This window comes from Castor canadensis, chromosome 14, assembly GCF_047511655.1.
Source record: "Castor canadensis chromosome 14, mCasCan1.hap1v2, whole genome shotgun sequence".
Taxonomy (NCBI): domain Eukaryota; kingdom Metazoa; phylum Chordata; class Mammalia; order Rodentia; family Castoridae; genus Castor; species Castor canadensis.
The window spans coordinates 66290078-66296688 of record NC_133399.1 but is presented as its reverse complement, the minus strand read 5'-3'; positions in this window follow the sequence as shown (position 1 = coordinate 66296688).

The following is a 6611-nucleotide window of genomic DNA, read 5'->3' as shown; positions in this document are numbered from 1 at the left end:
ATAATTAAAACAAATAATAACGTCAACACTAAATGCTGGTAAGGATCACTTCTACGTTGCTGGTGAACATATAAAAAAGCACAGTCCTTCTAGTTTAGTAGATTCTTTAAAAACTAAACATATAATTAAACTATGACCTAGCAAAGCCCTCTTAGGCATTTATCCAAGAGAAATAAAAATCTGTGTTCACAAAATACCTGCATCTTCATACTAGCCCCAAACTGGAAACCACTCAGATACCCTTCAATAGGTAAATAGTTAAACAAACTGTGGTACATCCATGCCATGGCAACAATACTCAAAGAATCGTGCTGTGAAAAAAAAAAAATGGCAATCCCACAGATTATAACCCACAAAGACAAAACTGAAGAAAAGAAGAAGAGTGGTTTCCAGTGATTAAGGAACAGGTGGGGGCAAGAAGATAGTGGATGTGGCCCTAAAGGTCATAATGGGAACTCTTTTACCAGTGCAAATGGTCTGATCTTGAAGGTGTCACTGTTGTGAATAGTACAGTAGTTTGGCAAGATGGATTATTGGAGGAACTGGTGAGGGTACCAAGGTCTCTCTGTATTACTTCTTATAACTGCCTCTGAATCTACAAGTGTCTTAAAATGTTTGATTTTGAGATAAAGGCAAAAGTAAACAAAATAACATTTCTAGATAATTAACAATTTTATAGTTTCTATAAATGGTTTTAAGGGAAATCATCTCTAAATTTGATTTATCTCCTCCTTCAAATTCTAATGAGCTGGAACAGAAGCTGGAGCCTTAAACTTTGAACTTGTGAGGTATGATTCAGCATGTTAGTGTGTCCATAGCAGAGCTCTGGGCACTGTGCCTGCCCCAGGTACTATCTCTGTCCTCAGGCAGACTTCAGCCTAGGTGACAGGCAGGCACAAAGTCTACAGCCAAAGCAGAGCAAGGGCTCCCTTGGTTCTAGGTCTAAGCCACTTTTCCTCACTCCATCTCTAGTCTTTGGGAGTCTGTTAGTAAAACCAGCAGACTGGTTGCCCTCTGGCTCTCCACTTTCTGTGAGTGTGCCATTTCTTAAGGAAAAGAGGGTGACTTGAGCTCAGCCCCTCCAGCCCTGATCCCACTTCCATCAGGAGATACTGAGCTTGGTACAGTGGCTTCTCTCAGGGTGGTTTGGGGGTACCAGCTCTCTCAAGGAGCCCAAAGCAGAAGCACATGAGACAGCCTACACCTGTACACCTGAGAGTCTGTCAGGATCCCTAGCAATAATCAAAAAGCCACGGGGCCTTTCTTATCCAGTCAATTATAGATTTGGGATGATATGCCTACATACTTTCCTAGGATTCTCCTGGAGCACGCAGACATGAATTTATGAGCCGATTTTCCAGTTTGTGATGCTTAAGTGCAGCATAACAAGTCTCAGAATCAAGTCATGGGTCTTCCTTAATTCTTACGTCAATGGTGCTAAGACTGCAGGAGGGACAGATGGAACTTAGTCAAGTCTGTCCGGTACCGGTTCTGAACCCATCTCCCCAGCCTGCACATCTGAACTCCTCACGTGGAGTTTGCTTCCAGGCCCCTGCTATCCTGCCTTCACTCCAGCAAGCCTACTGAGTTCTCTAATCCACTTGCCTGCCCCTTGGGTCTCAACTAGATGACTTGGATGCTTCCATTGGCATCCCCCTTAGTTCATTTTGGCTTCCTTGCCATGCTCCTCTTGGGACCATGTCACTGAGACCCTTGACTTGGCATGCTACCATTCCCTGTTCCTCCTACAGTGAGTCCTGGAATCCTGGGCCTATAGTGCCTGATGGGACCCAAGAAACTCAAAGGACTCTTTCTGCCAAGATGACCTTTAAAAATTGCTATTCTTCTCCCACAAACCAGCAGGTTCTGTGATTCAGCTGACCTTTGCAGTCAATGTGTCAATGTGTCCTGAGGCAATGTGTTCTGTGGATCGAAGAGATGTCACCTGTCCCGTACCAGGAGTTCTCCTGGTTACTCCCTAGGCCCATGGCCAGCCTTGCTTCTCCCTTCTCTCTGAAGGATCAGACACGTTAGAACACCTCTGAAGTCCAGCTGTCTGTACTGTTTGATAACACTAACCTAACAGCAATGCAATTTTGACCATGCATTCCCTGATAAAATACAATACTAGCCTGTACATTACAGCAGCATTAAAGTGGAAACTTAGAAATGACAAGATCAAATAGCAAGCAAAAATTCTAATAGTACTTTTTCACTCAAGTAGATCACTCTGTGCGTACACACTTGGGAGGCCACAACTCTAACCAGTGAGCAAGCACTGTAGTTACTTTATAGGGTGCTAGGGGGACATTGATCCTATATTCCAAGGAAAAACTTTTATGGTAAAAGGAGTCCAGTTCCCATCAATAGGATTAATGTTAAGTTGTCCAATCACCATCTGCTTCAGAGACTTAAAGGCCACGTCCATGTCTAATAGTCATTATGTGTATACATATGTATTAACAAAGAACGGTACCTTGGGAGAATTGTGGAACTTAAGAAACAAGAGGTGGGGTTTGCACAGGATTTTCACCAGCAAGCTGGGCCTCTTGATGGTACAGAGTCTTTCACAGATAGTAATATTACTTGGAGAGGGGGATGGGGCAGACAGAGTGAAACAAAGGAAGGTTTTGTTCCCAGAGAGCTAAGTCCTATCCAGTAGCCCCTGAACACATGGCAGGCCATTGTTAAGCTGCTGTGTATTTCAGTTTCACATGTATTTTTCCAGGAACTTGCTACACAAAAGCAAGGACTTCCTTTGTGATAATTCTTAAAATCTTGGCTAATTTAATGAGCAAGCCACACTATCTTGTTGTTTAACTCATTTAATTTCTTTTACTATTTGTGTGTTTTATATTTTATATGACTTTTGCCATTTGTATTTTTCTCCTTTGTGAGTTCTGTTCATAGCCTCTGCTCAACTGTCTATTGGAGTCTTAAAATTTTTTCTTGTCAATTTTTAGTGATGGAGATTTTAGATAAGGAGGATATTAAGATGTGTGTGTGTGTGTGTGTGTGTGTGTGTGTGTGTGTGTGTGTGTGTTCAACTAATTGACCCAAACTCCTAGTTAAGTAGCTATTCTATTTCAGTTGGAAGGGGTGGGAGAGCAAAGATAAGCTTTTAAACTCAGCTTCCTCTGCAACAGAAAGGGAAAGCAGGAATCGTAAAGCAGCCGAAAAGAGCAATTTTCATTGTGTCTTGGTTTGAATGAGGTTCTTTTTCCTCTCTCCCCATGAAATGGGAACTTCTTTTCTGTTTATCCACGTAGCCGTTGTTATCAGCAATAATGACGAACTTCTATTGAGAAATTACTGTGTGCTGGAAGCCTGAGCGCTTCAGCTGAGGACAATATGACTAGCACTGCAGTCTGATTTAGGCAGGGTCCTCAATTCTGCCTAGAAATACATTTTCCATTGTTTTGATGAAAAGGGTGACAGCATCGGCAGTTTGTTCAGAGGCCTGCAAACTCCATTGTCTTTAGTTGATTAAATTGGAGTAGTTCTGAATTATATTCCTGCACCATGGTTCCACTGTGGTGAACACAGGCTCTACTAAACAAGCTCTTGCTCAATTCCTGAGCAAGCTGCAGGAAGCACCTCAGAAAGCAGGATTCTGGTAAGTTCCCTCTTGGCTTTCACTTGTTCTTCTGGATGAAATAGAGTACCAGGAGATATCAGGAAAGAGCTGCCTGCCTCTGTTAGAGTCTTGAGGGGCAGGAGGAAAGACAAAAACTAACCTGAAACTCAGATGAGAAAGGCTGGGGGGTGGGAAACAAGTGCCTGAGATGAGGTGATCCGACCCTGAGCAGAGTGGCAATTTCAGTGCATACCACTTTGAGATGCACAGAGGGGCTGGGGTTCATCTCAACCCCCTCATTTTTCAGTTGAAGAAACAACCCTGGAGAGAAAGTAAGCTGCTTCAAATCGTGTGCAGTGCGCAGGGACATGGGTCATGTCCCTTCTCTGTTAGCTTAGCCAGATAGTTAGACTTGAACAGGAATGAGGGAAGGTCCTGGGTTGCAGGATTCCATTAAAAAACCCAGATGGCCTACACTCTAGGCCAATGATTAAGATAATGGTCCTCTATCCACCTTTTGGAGCAGTGCTGCCTGTCAAGGTCAGGCATGCACCTTGAGGACATAATGTCTGGCTCTATGACCTTGCACTGGCATCATTAAACTGGGAGGGGCAAAGAGGTTCAAAAGCACAGGTGCCTGCTCTCATCCTCTCAAAAGCACAGGCCTATGACTTCCCACACCTGGGCAGCCACTGTGTAGTCATCAGACTATTTTGGGAAGGGCCATAAGAGGAGGTCTCAGTTTCACATCACCCTATTGGAGAGTAAAACCCAAGCGTGGACAGCTTCGACACTATGGCCCTTATCCTACTGCCTACCTGTACTTTCGCCTTGCTAATATCACACTGCTACCTTCCTACTCTTTGTGGTTCTTTGCTGCATCTAGGCAGTGTCCTAATCTTGCCATTTGCTCCAAAAACTGAGGAACATCTGGCACACCCCAACCAACAGTTAACACTGCCTCTCATACATCATATGATTTTGCTTCAGCCACTTACTTTTTGCATCCTGTCCCTGGTTTGAAATGAGACCGTCAAGCCTTAGAGCCAGCGAGCCCCACTGGGTCCATAAAAGAGTCTTCATGAACACTGACTGATGAAGGCCTCATCCTATGCTTAAGAGTAAAGCCTTCAATTTTATGCAGCCATGAAGAAGAACGAAATGTTATCATTTGCTGGTAAATGGATGGAATTGGAGAACATCATTCTGAGTGAGGTTAGCCTGGCCCAAAAGACCAAAAATCGTATGTTCTCCCTCATATGTGGACATTAGATCAAGGGCAAACACAACAAGGGGATTGGACTTTGAGCACATGATAAAAGCGAGAGCACACAAGGGAGAGGTGAGGATAGGTAAGACACCTAAAAAATTAGCAAGCATTTGTTGCCCTTAATGCAGAGAAACTAAAGCAGATACCTTAAAAGCAACTGAGGCCAATAGGAAAAGGGGACCAAGAACTAGAGAAAAGGTTAGATCAAAAAGAATTAACCTAGAAGGTAACACATATGCACAGGAAATTAATGTGAGTCAATGCCCTGTATAGCTATCCTTATCTCAACCAGCAAAACCCCTTGTTCCTTCCTATTATTGCTTATACTCTCTCTACAACAAAATTAGAGATAAGGGCAAAATAGTTTCTGCTGGGTATTGAGGGGGTGGGGGGGAGAAGGAAGGGGCAGAGTGGGTGGTAAAGGAGGGGGTGGGGGCAGGGGGGAGAAATGACCCAAGCCTTGTATGCACAAATGAAAAAAAAAAAAAAAAAGAGTAAAGTCTGCAAAATCAAAGAGATCCAGACCTGCTTTCCAGCTCTCACACACACACACACACACACACACACACACGCCCCAGCTGTCTAATTTGGGAGAAATTAATTGGCCTATCTGAGTCTCAGCTTTCTTTTCTGTAAGTTGGAGTTGATAACAATAGTACTCACCCTCAGAGGGCTTCTTTGAGCATGTCAGGTCAGGTAACACACATATGGTCTCCGGCTCCATATTGTTTCCATGCCATGAGTAACTCATTCAGCAAAGGAAAAGGCCCAAAGAAGATGAAGTAATTTTGCCCAAAGTAACTCATTCTTCAAAGTGTAGCCAGAACTTCAAAACCAGAGTCTCTAGATGGTGAAACAGCATCCCTTTGTGTCCCTTATGTTATCTCTTAATTGCAATGGTTTATGTTTCAAGGGCCCAATGCATGTTATTCAGTTAGAATCCAATATCTGTGAGTTATTGTTTTTAAATTATGGTAACCCCAACTACATATAAACTACAATATCATAATGTTTGTTGTAAAATATTACAAGGTGTATGCCAGTGTGAACCTTGTCAGGGCTGAAAAAAAACCCAAGTCTCACTGACAAAATCTACAAGAAGGCTAGAAGAAAATATTCGTAAAGACCTAGACATTCATGATTGAAGATCGACCTTCTTAGCTGTGTGGTGTAGGCAAACCACTTAGCCCTCCACCTCTCTGTGCCTGTTTCCTTGTTTGCATAGTGAAGGGCTAGGACCAATGAATGCCATCTCACTGGGTTAACATAAATTAAACCAAACCAAACCTAGCATTGAACCTATAAAGATGAGAAGTCAAAGTACTAAATACTCTGTGACATTATTGGGAAGGACCCCTTGACTCCAGGTTGAATTTAGAGAAAACCTCACTAGCTAACAACCAGGGTAGGAAAGAACCTCATGAAAATCACTACCACAGGAAACACTGTCTATTGACAATATCCCTACAATATTGAGTGAATTTGCTGCTACAACCAGACGTTTTCTTTGCAACTGGCATAGTCTTAATGATCTCCTCCCCAAAGTTGTGTTCAGTAGCAGTTATTTCCAAAAGGAAATCAACATTTTGATTGTTACTTATTGCAGTTTTCTTCTCATTAAGAACTACTCCTAGACATTTAAAGGGAAGAGTGCCCCCTAGTGGAAGTATAATCCAGGCCCACCATTAAAAACTGTTGGCTAGGGTTCAGATTTGAAAAACCTTCCCTATGAATTTCTTTCAAAAGTCATTTATGCTACAAAAA